General features: G+C 41.3%; 1 long non-coding RNA gene across 5 annotated transcripts in view; it reads right to left on the minus strand.

The window, feature by feature from the left end:
• Positions 1 to 4,600: 4,600 nt before the first annotated feature.
• LOC108351748 (uncharacterized) overlaps positions 4,601 to 15,762 on the minus strand; it is a 31,042-nt gene continuing 19,880 nt past the window's right edge. For 3 of the 5 annotated variants that reach the window (XR_015627897.1, XR_015627896.1, XR_015627895.1), the window contains exons 5-7: positions 14,833 to 15,013; positions 6,674 to 6,818; positions 4,601 to 5,960 (exon numbers count right to left, since the gene is read on the minus strand). This is a non-coding gene — a long non-coding RNA (uncharacterized LOC108351748). The remainder of the gene's footprint in view (positions 5,961 to 6,673; positions 6,819 to 14,832; positions 15,014 to 15,762) is intronic. The other 2 variants (XR_015627899.1, XR_015627898.1) reach the window with 1 other exon arrangement.

Consider the following 15,762-nt stretch of genomic DNA (forward strand, 5'->3'; position numbering starts at 1 on the left):
GTCTGGAGGTTCCTCAGAAAATTGGACATTGAACTGCCTGAGGATCCAGCTATACCTCTCTTGGGCATATACCCAAAAGATGCCTCAACATATAAAAGAGACACGTGCTCCACTATGTTCATCGCAGCCTTATTTATAATAGCCAGAAAATGGAAAGAACCGAGATGCCCTTCAACAGAGGAATGGATACAGAAAATGTGGTACATCTACACAATGGAATATTACTCAGCTATCAAAAACAACGAGTCTATGAAATTCGTAGGCAAATGGTTGGAACTGGAAAATATCATCCTGAGTGAGCTAACCCAATCACAGAAAGACATACATGGTATGCACTCATTGATAAGTGGCTATTAGCCCAAATGCTTGAATTACCCTAGATCCCTAGAACAAACGAAACTCAAGACGGATGATCAAAATGTGAATGCTTCACTCCTTCTTTAAATGAGGAAAAAGAATACCCTTGGCTGGGAAGGGAGAGGCAAAGATTAAAACAGAGACTGAAGGAACACCCATTCAGAGCCTGCCCCACAGGTGGCCCATACATATACAGCCACCCAATTGGACAAGATGGATGAAGCAAAAAAGTGCAGACCGACAGGAGCCGGATGTAGATCGCTCCTGAGAGACACAGCCAGAATACAGCAAATACAGAGGCGAATGCCAGCAGCAAACCACTGAGCTGAGAATAGGTCCCCCGTTGAAGGAATCAGAGAAAGAACTGGAAGAGCTTGAAGGGGCTCGAGACCCCAAAAGTACAACAATGTCAAGCAACCAGAGCTTCCAGGGACTAAGCCACTACCTAAAGACTATATATGGACTGACCCTGGACTCTGACCCCATAGGTAGCAATGAATATCCTAGTAAGAGCACCAGTGGAAGGGGAAGCCCTGGGTCCTGCTAAGACTGAACCCCCAGTGAACTAGACTATGGGGGGAGGGCGGCAATGGGGGGAGGGTTGGGAGGGGAACACCCATAAGGAAGGGGAGGGGGGAGGGGGATTTTGCCCGGAAACCGGGAAAGGGAATAACACTTGAAATGTATATAAGAAATACTCAAGTTAATAAAAAATAAAATAAAATAAAAAAAAAAAGAATAATACCAAAAAAAAAAAAAAGAACTGGCCCACTAAATAGTCTTAGATGAAGTGGGGTTCTGTTTGCTTGGTTAGTTTTAATGTTTTAGCATTTTACATAAGGAAGAGGTCAAAACTATAAGGGTCCCTGCTGCTCATTTTTGAGTCTTCAGAATGCTAGTTTAAATAGGTCTCTCTGGTCTGCCTAGCAGGGCACTCTATTTTTGACCCCTTTCACCTTTTGTGTGGCTATGTATCTCAATCTGCTATTAAAATCAAAGTTGGAAGTCCAGGTGGATGAAGATACACCCTGGAGGCATTCTGAAATAAGGGACCTGCCAGAGTAGCTTTTTACAATGAACTCTCAGCCAATGGCATCCAAATAATAGCTCCTTTAACATTCACAGCGAGCCACTGGGATGATCAATTGCATTCTTTCTGGAGGAAGGAAATGAGAACTAGTGTGTCTGAGAAACAAGTTCATGGTCATCTTCACAAAAGCCATAGCTGCTTTGATTTGATCAAGTTACGGGGACTCTCTGGTGTATCCACAGTTCTCTGAGCATTTTTCATCACATCTGACTCCATTCACGATTCTTGCCAGCATCTCTGGCTCAGAACCATAGAAAGAAGAGAATCCTGGAGAACGTGATGCTTGCCTTCAGCAGTGTCTCTGAGGCTGTAGGAGGAGTGGCAGAGCTCCGTGATGAGCAAACAGAACAGCCCTTCGACTACCTCCCTCAGATCATACATGAATCTGTGCTTAAAGTCAGCAGTGCCTTTTCCGTGTAAGAGAAATCACTGAGTGCTGTTAGTAATGCTTTTGCTCTTCTCTGACAAACCAAGTATGGAGAAATGTAATCCTGTATTTATCGACGGGCTTACTGTTGTTGATAGTCTGTAAGGCAGTGCCGCTGCGGACCACAGAACACCGTGCTCCTCATTACAGACATCTTGATGCTTTTGTTTTCGGGCTCAAGGAAGCTCCCATCCTAATAACCTTTAAGTGGGTTGCAGTTCCATTTGCCTGGGTTTATGAAGCAGTCTCTTAGAGCTAACAGCACTAAGAGTAGATTGGTTAATTATCATGTATACTGTGCCTTTGGACAAGCAGTTCTCCTTTTACTGCTCTCAGTAATTTGGTCTTCCTAGAAACAAACTCTGAAAAAAAAATATTGCATTAACTGCTTGAGCTAAGCCTCCTACTTGCTTGAGTGCAGTAACCATAGTCACGACCTGTCTCCAAAAACCTCCAGGACTCACAGACTGAAGTCTAGCTAACCAGTAAGAGCTGGTTCTGTCACCTTGAAAAAGTCAGTCAATGCACTCACAATGGAAAACAGGCTTCAGATGCCTTCTGCATGCTTTCTTGACTTAAAAAATACCAGAACTAGCCAGTGTAAGGGTGCGTGCCATGAATCCCAGCACTCAGGAGGCAGGGCCAGGTGATCTCTGCGAGTTCAAGGCCAGCCTGGTCTACAGAGTAAGTTCCAGGAGAGCCAGGGCTACATAGAGAAATCCTGCCTTGAAAAACAATACATACCAGACGTATCAGACACTTCTAGTGTAGGATCATCTCACTGACACTTCTGTTTTCTAAGTTCCAGTTTCAAAGACTGAGACATTTAAGATGGTGACACTTTTAGACTTATTTTTCCAGTGAGGAAGACTCATTTTAAGAGCCAAACCTTCAGTGTGTTCTGATCGAGGAGGTCAAGTCCTTTGGCCATCCCATGGAGTGCTACGGACTGGTATAGCTGGGTTGTCAGGTAGATTTATCCTTAGTTTTCTGAGGACCCTCCCTACTGATTTCCAGAGTGTCTGTACCAGCTTGCTTCCCCACCAACAGGAATGAGTGTCCCTCTTTCCCCACAGCACTAGCAGCTTTTGCTGCCAGTTGTCTTGCTGGTCTTAGCCAGTCTAAGATGAGGCGAGATCTCAGAGCTGTTTTAACTTGCATTTTCCTAATAGCTAAGGGTGATGGGAAATTTTGAGGTGTTTCTTACCCTACTTTAATTTTTAATTGAGAACTCTCTCTCTGTTTAATTTCCCTAGCTCGTTCCTAAGTCTGATCATGTGTTTTCTTGACTCCTTGTTTCTTGAGTTCTTAGGGTCTGGATATTAATCCTTTGTCAGATATATAATTGGCAAAGATTCTCTCCAACTCTGTGAGAAACAACATTTAATCAGTCGTTTCCTTGGCTACACAGATGACTTTAGTTTTATGGATTCCCTGTTGTAAGATATTCACCAGAGCAGGCTGCTCTCTGGAAGCTGATAGAAAGTCTTTATTGGTCAGCCGCCATCCACACTGGGTGTTCAGGATCCCAGTGCTGCACTAAGCTGTTCTCAGGTTGAGCTTTCAAGCACAGAAACCATATTCTAGGTCGAAACACTCCAGTTAACAAGACAGTTAGCCAGACGCGAAATAACAGAAGACAAAAAGTGAGGTTAGTACATTAAAGATTTTCCCAGAACTAAGAACTTTAATGGATTAGGTCTTTGTTTTACTTTTGGCAGGTGGTACTGTCTATGTACTGAGTTTTACAGCCTGCATGGTATTTCTATCAGGGAGTCAGTTGTACTAAGGTCTGGGGGCCTGCCAAGTTCTGGGGCCATAGTAGAGTCCCATTTGTCAAGTGTTAACCTGAATTCCTAGGTAAATTCTACCTCTTGGAGGTGGAAGGTAAATCTCCTTCCATGGTAACAGGAAGTACTGTGTAAGTGGCCAAGAGAAGGTGGCATTAGTACCACTACCCAGCTGTCACACCTATTGGGCACAACAATGACCAGCGCACCAGCTGTTCTTAAAGGTGCAGTAAGTAGACTCATTGGCAGTAATCTATGGCTGGGGCTAAGAAGTCATGGATCTTAGAAGAAAATCTACTACTACAACTTTGCTAGACCAGCTTAATTCCTGACCACATTTTAGAACGTATTCTCATACCCACATACAAGTATAGCTACCATCCCTCATTAAATAAGCTTCTTTTTACAGTAAATGGAGACCATCCCAGAAAAACACAGCCGGACACAAAGAAAATGTCAACCGATTGTGGGGAATCAAACCCCAATGGGTACATCCGCACCACTGTTCCTACATGTATGGCTCAGGGAACACAGAGGAAACGGGGACAGAAAGATTGTAAGAGCCATTACACCAGGAAGTCTGCTATGAAACAGTCCCTTTTATAAATGGCTGCATAAACAAGATCTGAACAACAGCAATATCAATAGGCATATTAGTAGAGAAGGTATAAAATGTTATGGGGTATTTATATATTTGTACATATGTAATATATATGTTTGCATTATTATGTGTATTATATTAACATGTATATTATATAACATTATATTATATATGTATAATTAAAATATATAACATATTTTACATGTTATGTATATGTTACATTATTTGTCTATATTATATATTTGTATATACATATAAATTTATATACATATATTCATTTGAGAGTGCAGAGGTACATGAGAAGGAGTAAAGGAAGAATCTGAAGGTAGAAAAGGTCAGATGGAATGAGTATCTTTTAATTTAAATGTATTTTAAAAAAATAAGCAAAACGAATGAACGATCAACAACCCTATTTAAGCAGCAATGGAGTGAAGGGTTCTATTTTTCCTCAGAAACGTGAGCACACTGCCCTCTAGTGGACCCGGCGCAGCCTTGACTGCCTGCTGCTCACTGCTGCAATCATTCCTGGAATAAAGACTTAGCTCTGATCTGAAGAAATTGTCGGCTTCTTCCTGAGAATCACTGCCACCTTATCAGGAAGTTAAGATGGTGGGAACGACTACGGGGTTTCACGCCACCGCGGGTCCTCCCTTTCCCTCTGCTCCAGAGAACTGCACCAGCCAGCCTCGTCCCCAGCCACAGATGTGCAATGTCTCCGTTACTGTGGGACTTCAAGAGGGCACAGTGCTGGCTACCCATAAGCCCTCAAATCGAAAGCTCCGGCTGGGATCCTGGAGTCGTTTCACACCATGGCTTCCGTGTGGAGGTCAGAACAACTTTGTGGATGAAGTCAGTTCTGTCCTACAGGACCAGAGCACAGGTCACCAGGCTTGTCCATCAAGCACCGTTAGCTGCTGAACCATCTCACTGGCCCACTGTGCAGCGTTTAGATAATTTCCTACAAGAAATAGTCATCTATTTTTAGAGCTGCATATTATTCCCTCCAATGGAACTGTTATAATTATCTGAGGTTTGGGCTTCTAGCCTTTAACAGCTGAACAATCTCTCTATACCCCCACTACCCACTTTTTTGAGACAGGATCTTGCTAAATAGCTCTGACTCTAAGAGAACTCACTGTGTAGGCCATGCAGGATTTGAACTCTCAGAGATCCACCTGCCTCTGCTTCTTGAGTGCTGGGATTAAAGGCATGCATTACTATGCCCAACTGGAAATATTATCATTTCTAATCAGTCTCCTATTGATGTGTAATATTTCTCTCAGTCTTTGATATTCCGATGACTGACCTTACACATAGATAATGTCATATAGAAAAAAATTCCTGAAGTGAAATTGGCAGGTCAGTGATAGAGAATTTTAAAAACCTTCTAATTTTGGTAAATGTCCTCTATAGGGGTTTGCTACTTATTAAGGCAATATTTGCAACCACCAACTTAACTTGTTTTAAATATATAGCTTGAATAAACACCTTGTAGCATAGCAAAGAACACATTTAATCCCCATGTCCATGTTCCTGACATAAACTGAGGAATCTGAAATTTTCTGAGTGTCAGAACAGTCAGTCTTTTGCTGGGACTCGAACTCCCAGCAGGACTTGATTAGCTTCTGGGTGAGGAAGAAGAAGAGATGGCCATGTTATTGGACAGTTGGAAAGTCCAGCTCCATTGTCTGACATCTGGGGGAGGAAAGAAACTATAGAATTGAGTTCATCTTCCAGGGGTATGAACATTTCTGTGTGCTCAGAAGACAGTGATTCCTAAACTCATCTCATATAATTCTCACCTCCTGCACATAGAGGAGACTGACCAACAACAGACCAAACAAAGCGAAGCCCAGCTTTATCACACACACACACACACACACACACACACACACACACACACACACACACACACTGTTCTTAAACTGGAGGCTTGATGTCTCTGAGTACAAAGCCACAGCAGAACTTCCCAGTTAGTGGTAAAGAAGTCTGAGTTTGAACAAAACCCCCTGTGGTTTTTAGATCTCTAAGCTTACAAGTGAAAGACTTAGTCACAGTGAGTAACCACCCACCCCATCCCGACACCTCCCCCGCTCCCCCCCCGCTCCCCCCCGCTCCCCCCCGCTCCCCCCTCGCTCCCCCCCCCCCGTTTCCCCCCCTCCCGGCAGTGACAGTCACCAAAAACTCCTGGAGACTCATATAGCAGGGTCGCAGTGAGTCCTGGCCCCTGGCTACATTTCTTAGAGTAAACGAAAATAGTAACAGGAAAACCCAGTTTGCGATGTCTGTCTGATGTGTGATTTAGGACCTTAAACTTTCATTATAGAAATGGAAGACTGGGATCCCCAAAGGTCGAACCCCGGGAAAGGAAAGATCTGTTATCTAACTCGGAATACGAACATATTTACCCTGAGGGTGGCAGCATCGGCTTGCCGCTGTGTTCCAGACTAGTCTGGGACGTATTTGTTGGCAGAAATCTTTAGGAAGTGGTGTGAGTCATTAAAATGAAACGGACTCGCTTCTCCTTCCCGCTTGGTACTTGGCTTCTGTTTTCTAAGGAACATTAGGATAAACGTTAACTTAAGGAAGCCGAAGGGAGAGCATGATAAGTAAGCATTGCTTTTCAGTCTCAACATCTCACTTAGCTCTGAAGTGTGCTTGACAAAGGGCCGGGTCAGAGTATTAATCTATTCCCTCCCTCTCCTTCTCTTCCTCCTCTCCTCTCCAACCTCCCCGCCCCTCGTTTTGTTTTGTTTTTTTTTGTTTTTTTGTTTGTTTGTTTGTTTTGCTTTGGTTTTTTTTTTGTTTTTGGTTTTTTTTTTCTTCTCTTCTTTTCCCACCTTTCCAGACAGCCACCATTTAAGCCCTCACATTTTTAAAAGGTTTTTCCCTCTTTTTGTTTCTCTGTGATCTGCTGGAGACGGATTTAACCTGAGCTTTGAAAGGTCTTGGGCATCCCTCCGCTGTGGACACTCGCTGTGCTGGGCTCTGAATGGCCCAATGGAACCTCAGCCTTCCGAGCCTCCCTGGGAGGATCATTTCCTTCTACATTGTTAGACTCTGACACCTGCATTCCAAGAAGCTTCTTAGCTCTGCCACCTGCTGAAGCCTCAGACAGGGCTGAGCAGCAGCCTTGGTGATAGCAAGCCTGGTGACAGGAGTTAGCCACCAAGCTTTGTGCCAATCGGAAGCTACTTCAAGGCCACCCAGCAAGACTGGAGGCACTTTGGTAGACAGGTTCCCCTTTCAGATTTTGAAAACAAAATGGTGTGTATTTGTTGTGGTCATGGATAAAATGTATTTGTGTATGCTCTTACTTTGTTACTTTTAAAAAAGACTTCATTGCGTCTCTTTACTGTACTTAGTACTGAGTTATGTAAGGATGTTTTCATGGTATATATTATGCACTGGCCTTCTCACGTCTTCTCTCCCCTGGCTGTCTTCTGGAATATGTTGTTTCACCCTTCTGTTTATAGGTTATATGCTCTATTTTTTAACTTTTCTTTTTTTAATTTTATTTTTCTTGGACAGTTTATGTATTTACATCTCAAATATTATCTCTTTCCCATACTCCCTCTCCACTCCCCCTGCTTCTATGAGGATGCTCCCACTCCCACCCACCCACTCCAACCTCAATGCCATGGCATTGCCCTACATTGGGGAAATGAGTCTTCATAAGACCAAGGGCTTTTCCTCCTATTCATGCTGAACACTGCCATCCTCTGCTACATATGTAGCTGGAGTCGTGGGTCCCTCCATGTGTACTCATTGGTTGGTGGTTTAGTCCCTGGGAGCTCTGGTGGGGTCTGGTTGGTTAATACTGTTGTTCTTCCTATGGTATTACAAACCCTTCAGCTCCTTCAGTATTTTCTCTAACTCCTCCAATGGGTTCCCCTGTTCTCAGTCCAATGGTTAGCTGCAAGTATCCTCATCTGTATCAGTAGGGCTCTGGCAGAGCCTCTCAGAGAGCACACATATCTGGCTCCTGTCAGCAAGCACTTCTTGGCATTAGCAATAGTGACTGGGTTTGGTTGGTGCATATGGGATGGTTCCCCAAGTGGGGCAGTCTCTGGATGACCTTTTCTTCAGTCCCTGCTCCACTCTTTGTCCCTGTATTTCCTCCTGTGAGTATTTTGTTCTCCCTTCTAAGAAGGAACGAAGCATCCACACTTTGATCTTCCTTTTTCTTGAGCTTCATATGATCTGTGAATTTTTTCTTAGGTATTCCAAGCTTTTGGGCTAATATCCACTTATCAGTGAGTGCATACCATGCGTGTTCTTTTGTGACTGGGTTACCTCACTCAGGATGATATTTTCTAGTTCCATCCATTTGCCTAAGATTGTCATGTAGTCATTGTTTTTAATAGCTGAGTAGTATTCCACTGTGTAAACATACCACATTTTCTGCATCTATTCCTTTGTTGAAGGACATCTAGGTTCTTTCCAGTTTCTGGCAATTATAAATAAGGCTGCTATGAACATAGTGGAGCATGTGTTCTTGTTATATGTTGGAGAATTTTTTGGGTGTATGCCCAGGAGTGGTATAGCTAGGTCCTCAGGTAGTACTATGTCTAGTTTTCTGAGGAACTGCCAAACTGATTTCCAGAGTGGCTGTACCAGCTTACAATCCCACCAACAATGGAGGAGTGTTCCTCTTTCTCCACATCCTCACCAGCATCTACTCTCACCTGAATCCTTTATCTTAGCCGTTCTGACTGGGGTGAATTGGTATCTCAGGGTTGTTTTGATTTGCATTTCGCTGATGACTAAGGATGTTGAATATTTCTTTAGGTGAATTCTTTGTTTAGCTCTGTATCTCATCTTCTAAATAGGATTGTTTGATTCTAAGGAGTCTAACTTTGTGAGTTCTTTGTATATATTAGATATTAGCCCTCTATTGGATGTAGGATTGTAAAGATCTTCTCCCAATCTGTTGGTTACTGTTTTTGTCTTAATGACAGTGTCTTTTGCCTTACAGAAGCTTTGCAATTTTATGAGATCCCATTTGTCGATTCTTGATCTTAGAGCATAAGCTATTGGTGTTTTGTTCAGGAAATTTTTCCTATACACATGTGTTTGAGACTCTTCCCACTTTCTTTTCTATTAATTTGAGTGTGTGTGGTTTTATATGGAGGTCCTTGTTCCACTTTGAACTGAGCTTTGTACAAGGAGATAAGAATGGGTGAATTTGCATTCTTCTATGTGCTAACCTCCATTTGAACCAGCACCATTTGTTGAAAATGCTATCTTTTTTTGCACTGGCTGGTTTTAGCTCCTTTGTCAAAGATCAAGTGACCATATGTAGAGGGCCGCAATAACATTCGCCACCGCTAGATGGCGCTGGCTTCCACTGTGCCCCACGTGGAAGGCCAGGATAGCCTCCGCCATTACAAGATGGCGCCAGCCTTCGCCGCGCCAGCCGACTTCCTTTCAGGAAGTTAACTGTGTGTGCATGTGCAAGAGTGCCTTCGTGCCAGGTCTTTGCCCACTTCGGGGCGTGCCTATGAGATCATGGGTAAGCAACCAATCAGGCGTGGACACGCCACATTAGGGTGTATATAAGCAGCGCCATTCTGGGGCTCGCTCTCTCCTCTTCAAGATGTAATAAACGCTTTGCTGCAGAAGGATCCTGGTGTCCGCGCATCGTTCTTGCTGGCGAGACGTTGGGCGCGCGACAACCATAGATATGTGGGTTCATTTCTGGGTCTTCAGTTCTATTCCATTGAACTACCTACCTGTCTCTGCACCTATACCAGGCAGGTTTTTTTTGTTTTGTTTTGTTTTGTTTTTAATCACAATTGCTGTGTAATACAGCTTGAAGTCAGGGATGGTGATTCGCCCAGAAGTTCTTTTATTGTTGAGGATAGTTTTTGTTATGCTGTGTTTTTTGCTTTTGCAAATGAATTTGCAAATTGCTCTTTCTAATTCTATGAAGAATTGAATTGGAATTTTGATGGGGATTGCATTGAATCTGTAGATTATTTTTGTCAAAATGGCCATTTTTACTATATTAATCCTGCCAATCTATGAGCATGGAAGATCTTTCAATCTTCTGAGATCTTCAATTGTTGTCTTCAGAGACTTGAAGTTCTTGTCATACAGATCTTTCACTTCCTTAGTTAGAGTCACGCTGAGGTATTTTATATTATTTGTGGCTATTGTGAAAGGTATCATTTCCCTAATTTCTTTCTTAGCCTGTTTATCCTTTGAGTAGAGGAAGGCTACTGATTTGTTTGAGTTAATTTTATATCCAGCTGCTTTGCTGAAGTTGTTTATCAGCCGTAGGAGTTCTCTGATGGTATTTTTGGGATCACTTAAGTATACTATCATATCATCTGCAAGGAATGATATTTTGACTTCTTCCTTTCCAATTTGTATCCCTTTGACCTATTTTTGTTGTCTGATTGCTCTGGCTAGGACTTCAAGTACAATATTGAATAGGTAGGGAGAGAATAGGCAACCTTTTCTAGTCCCTGATTTTAGTGGGATGCTTCAAGTTTCTCTCCATGTAGTTTGATGTTGGCTACTGGTTTGCTGTATATTGTTTTTACTAAGTTTAGGTATGGACCTTGAATTTCTGATCTTTTCAAGACTTTTAAAATGAAGGGGTATTGAATTTTTGTCAAATGCTTTCTTGGCATCTAATGAAATGATCATGTGGGTTTTTTCCCCCTTGAGTTGTTTATATAGTGGATTACGTTGATGGATTTCCATATATTGAACCATCCCTGCATCCCTGGGATGAAGCCTACTTGATAATGATGAATGATTGTTTTTATGTGTTCTTAGATTCAATCTGTGAGAATTGTACTGAGTATTTTTGCATCTATATTCATGAGGGAAATTGGTTTGAAGTTGTCTTTCTTTGTAGGGTCTTTGTGTGGTTTGGGTATAAACATAATTGTAGCTTCAAAGAACAAATTGGGTAGTGTTCCTTCTGTTTCTATTTTGTGGCGTAGTTTGAAGAGTACTAGTATGAGGTCTTCTTTGAAGGTCTGATAGAATTCTGCACTAAGCCATCTGGTCCTTGGACTTTTTTTAGTTAGGAGACTTTTAATGACTGCTTCTATTTCTTTAGGGGCTATAGGACTGTTAGATGGTTTATCTGATCCTGATTTAACGTTGGTACCTGGTATCTGTCTAGAAAATTGTCTATTTCCTCCAGATTTTCCAGTTTTGTTGAGTATAGGCTTTTGTTAGTTTTTTAATTTCCTCAGTTTCTGTTATCTCTCCCTTTTCATTTCTGATTTTGTTAATTTGGATGCTGTCTCTCTACCCTCTGGTTGGTCTGGCTAAGGGTTTATCTATCTTGTTGCTTTTATTCAAAGAACCAGCTCCTGGTTTTGTTGATTCTTTGTATAGTTCTTTTTGTTTCTACTTGGTTGATTTCAGCTCTGAGTTTTATTATTTCCTACTGCTCTTGGGTGTAGTTGCTTCTTTTTGTACTAGAGCTTTCAGGTATACTATCAAGATGTTAGGGTATGCTCTCTCCACTTTTTTTTTTTTTTTTTTTTGGAGGCATTCAGAGCTATGAGTTTTTTTTCTTAGCACTGATTTCATTGTGTCCTATAAGTTTGGGTATTTTGGGCCTTCATTTTCATTAAATTCTAAAAAGTCATTACTTTCTTTCTTTATTTCTTCCTTGATCAAGTTATCATTGAGTATTGTTCAGCTTCCATGTGTATGTGAGCTTTGTCATTTTTGTTGTTATTGAAGACCAGCCTTAGTCCATGGTGAGCTGATAGGATTCATGGGATTATTTAAATTTTCTTATATCTGTTGAGGCCTGTTTTGTGGCCGACTATCTGGCCAGTTTTTCAGAAGGAACCATGGGGTGCTGAGAAGAAGGTATATTCTTGTTTTAGGATGAAATGTTCTATATTTCATGTCTTTTTATGAGATGTCTTTTAAATCCATTTAGTTCATAACTGCTATTGGTTTCACTGTGTCTCTGTTTAGTTTCTTTCTTCATGATCTGTCCATTGATGAGAGTGGTATGTTGTAGTCTCCTACTATTATTGTGCATGTTGCAATGTATTCTTTGAACTTTAGTAAGTTTCTTTTGAATGTGGGTGTCCTTGCATTTGAAGCATACGTATTCAGAATTGAGAGTTCATCTTGGTAGATTTTTTTCCTTTGATAAGTATGAAAGTTTCCTTCCTTATATTTTTTGATAACTTTTGGTTGAAAGTCGATTTTATTTGATATTAGAATGGCTACTCCAGCTTGTTTCTTGGGACCATTTGCTTGGAAAATTTTTTCCCAGTCTTTTACTCTTAGGTTGTGTCTGTCTTTGTCATTGAGGTGTGTTTCCTGTATGCAGCAAAATGCTGGGTCCTCTTTATGTATACAGTTTGTTAGTCTATGTCTTTTTATTGGGGAATTGAGTCCATTGATGTTAAGAGATACTAAGAATAGTGATTGTTTCCTGTTATTTTTATTGTTAGAGGTAGAATTATGTTTGTGTGGCTGTCTTCTTTTGGGTTTGTTGGAGGGAGATTACTTTCTTGCTCTTTCTAGGGTATAGTTTCCCTCCTTGTGTTGGAGTTTTCCATCTATTATCCTTTATAGGGCTGGATTTGTGGAAAAATATTGTGTAAATTTGGTCTTGTCATGGAATATCTTGCTTTCTCCACCTATGGTAATTGAGAGTTTTGCTGGATATAGTAGCCTGGGCTGGCATTTGTGTTCTCTTAGGGTCTATATGACATCTATCCAGGATCTTTTAGCTTTCATATTTTCTGTTGAGAAGTCTGGTGTAATTCTGATAGGTCTGCCTTCATATGTTAATTGACCTTTCCCCTTACTGCTTTTAATATTCTTTCTTTGTTTTGTGTATTTGGTGTTTTGACTATTATGTGACAGCAGGAATTTCTTTTCTAGTCCAATCTGTTTAGAGTTCTGTAGGCTTCTTGTATGTTCATGAACATCTCTTTCTTTAGGTTAGGAAAGTTTTCTTCTACAATTTTGCTGAAGATATTTACTGGTCCTTTAAGTTGGGGATCTTCATTCTCTTCCATACCTATTATTCTTAGGTTTGGTCTTGTCATTGTGTCCTAGATTTCCTGGATGTTTTGGGTTAGGACCTTTTGCTTTTTGCATTTTCTTCGACTATTGTGCCAATGTTTTCTATGGTATCTTCTGCTCCTGAGATTCCCTCTTCTATCTCTTGTATTCTGTTGGTAATGTTTGCATCTATGACTCCTGTTCTCTTTCCTAGGTTTTCTGTCTCCAGGGTTGTCACCCTTTGTCATTTCTTTATTGTTTTTATTTCAATTTTTAGATCCTAGATAGTTTTGTCCAATTCCTTCACCTGTCTGTGTTTTTCTGTAATTCTTTAAGGGATTTTTGTGTTTCCTCTTTAAGGGCTTCTACTTGTTTGCCTGTGTTCTCCTGTATTTCTTTAAAGAAGTTATTTATGTCCTTCTTAAAGTCCTTTATCATCAACATAAGATGTGATTTTAAATCCAAATCTTGCTTTTCTGGTGTGTTGGGATATTCAGTATTTGCTGTGGTTGGAGAACTGGGTTCTGATGATGCCAAGTAGTCTTGGTTTCTGTTGCTTAGGTTCTTGCACTTGCCTCTTACCATCTGATTATCTCTGATATTAGTTGGTCTTCTGTCTCTGACTGGAGCTTGTCCCTCCTGTGGACCTGTGATCCTGTGATCATATAAGTGAGAGGGCTCCAGGGAGACTAGCTCTTCCGGGGAACAGACAGGGAATCTTAAAATGCTGTAGCCACAATCACACCCTCTTAGGCATAAATGCCAATATTCAGAATTGTGAGCCCGTCCTTTTAATTGGAAAATAGTTATTTTTATAGTTAATAGATAAAATAAGCATAGTATCTGTATGTCTCATGCTTAGTTACTCTGCTCTGTGCCCGATAGCCTTTGGAATATTGTTTTTTGAAATATTTGGTTATCTTTTTGTATAAGCTCTTATTGGATCACCTTGAGAAACTTGATCAAAAGTTTTTCCAGAAATGATGCCTGCTCATCATCAGGTGTTCCTCTCCAGACCTCACTCTTAATTCTAGATTTAAATTTTCTCTGATGGAGAAGAAAATGTTAACTGGAATTCTACATCCCAGGCCCAGGATTACAGGTTCTTAGAAAGAAGTTATTATTATTCTCATTTTTCCCCATTGACAGTTTTCTTTGTATCTTTTGCCACAGGCAGATTTTCCTGAACCTGACCTTTCAATGACATTGTGACATTTGAAGGTGGCCTGGTTCTATTAGGCGTCTTAGGGCTCCCCTATTTTGTGTATTTCTGAGGCCTACTTATCAGGTCTCCACATGTCCAAGCACGTGTGTGCACCTGGATTTACATGTGTACCTGTGCCACAACATAAGAAAAACAAAGCAAAGATGGTAAAACACATTGAAGTTCAGGATGACTAAGCAGGCAAGAATCCCCTAGTGGAGAAGACCAACACCCTTTTTCTGAAACAGGGAGACCAAGAAATGACATGTCAAGTCTTTCAAAGTTAGTGTTCCAGACCGTAATGCAGCACCACTTACAAGATAGAATTGTGGAACACTGATGCAAACAGACTATTACCTTTTTCCCGGGCCCAGCAGAAGTGAGTTTGGAGTCTTGCCTTGATGAGTTGAAAGGATGGGAGGAAGCACAGCAGTGACCAGCAAAGCCTCAGGATCAGGTGTTACAGCCCTTCCTCTGCCCTCCACACACCAATCACCACCTCTGTCTCTAGGGGCTAATTGGCACTCACCTATGTCTTCTGGGAAAATAAATTCTCATGAGTGGCTCAATATGGATTTAACAGCAACTGCCTAAAGACTGTTAACATTTTCCCTATTTCAGTTTTTAGGTTCCCAGGGCATATTGGAAAACTACAAGGTATGTCACACTTTGTTGTGATTGGTGTAATACTGCCTCTGCTCCTCAAGGCCAAAGTCTGGTTTCAAACAGCATCACTTAAGTCTGACAATTAGATCTTGTTAGACTTTCAGAAAAACAAAAACAAAGCCTACCCAGGAGAAACTCATTCTTAAAATGAATTATTCTCAAATTTCTCTGCCTCAAGCTAGGGAACACTCACCATCTCTAATGAAGATGTGACCTAATAGAAGAACTTGCCACTAGAGTGGCATGTTGAGATGGAAAATTACATTGTATTTTAAAAGGGGAATCACAATCTCCCATGTGTGTGGTCCAGTATCATGGGCATTGAGAAATGGCTGTATTGCCTCAGTCATCGGTATTGCTGGAATCTAGGTGAGATGTGTTTCTCTCGGATCATTGGCCTGGTTTTGAGATGGTGAGGCACCAGAGACAGTGTCTGGCCATTGGCTTCAAGAATTCAGATGGTTCCAGCCATGGCACAGGGCATACTGACCAGAGCAGACAGAATATGTGATCTCAATCATTGATGGACCTCAGGATGTGGCTCTTAAAGAGACCAAGTACATTCTGCAAAGGGCTCTGAGTTCTCAGGAGACATCTGGACTTGCATTTAAGCAGAGACAG

This window comes from Rattus norvegicus, chromosome 8 (genome assembly GCF_021556685.1).
Source record: "Rattus norvegicus strain SHRSP/BbbUtx chromosome 8, alternate assembly SHRSP_T2T, whole genome shotgun sequence".
In the NCBI taxonomy this organism is placed as follows: domain Eukaryota; kingdom Metazoa; phylum Chordata; class Mammalia; order Rodentia; family Muridae; genus Rattus; species Rattus norvegicus.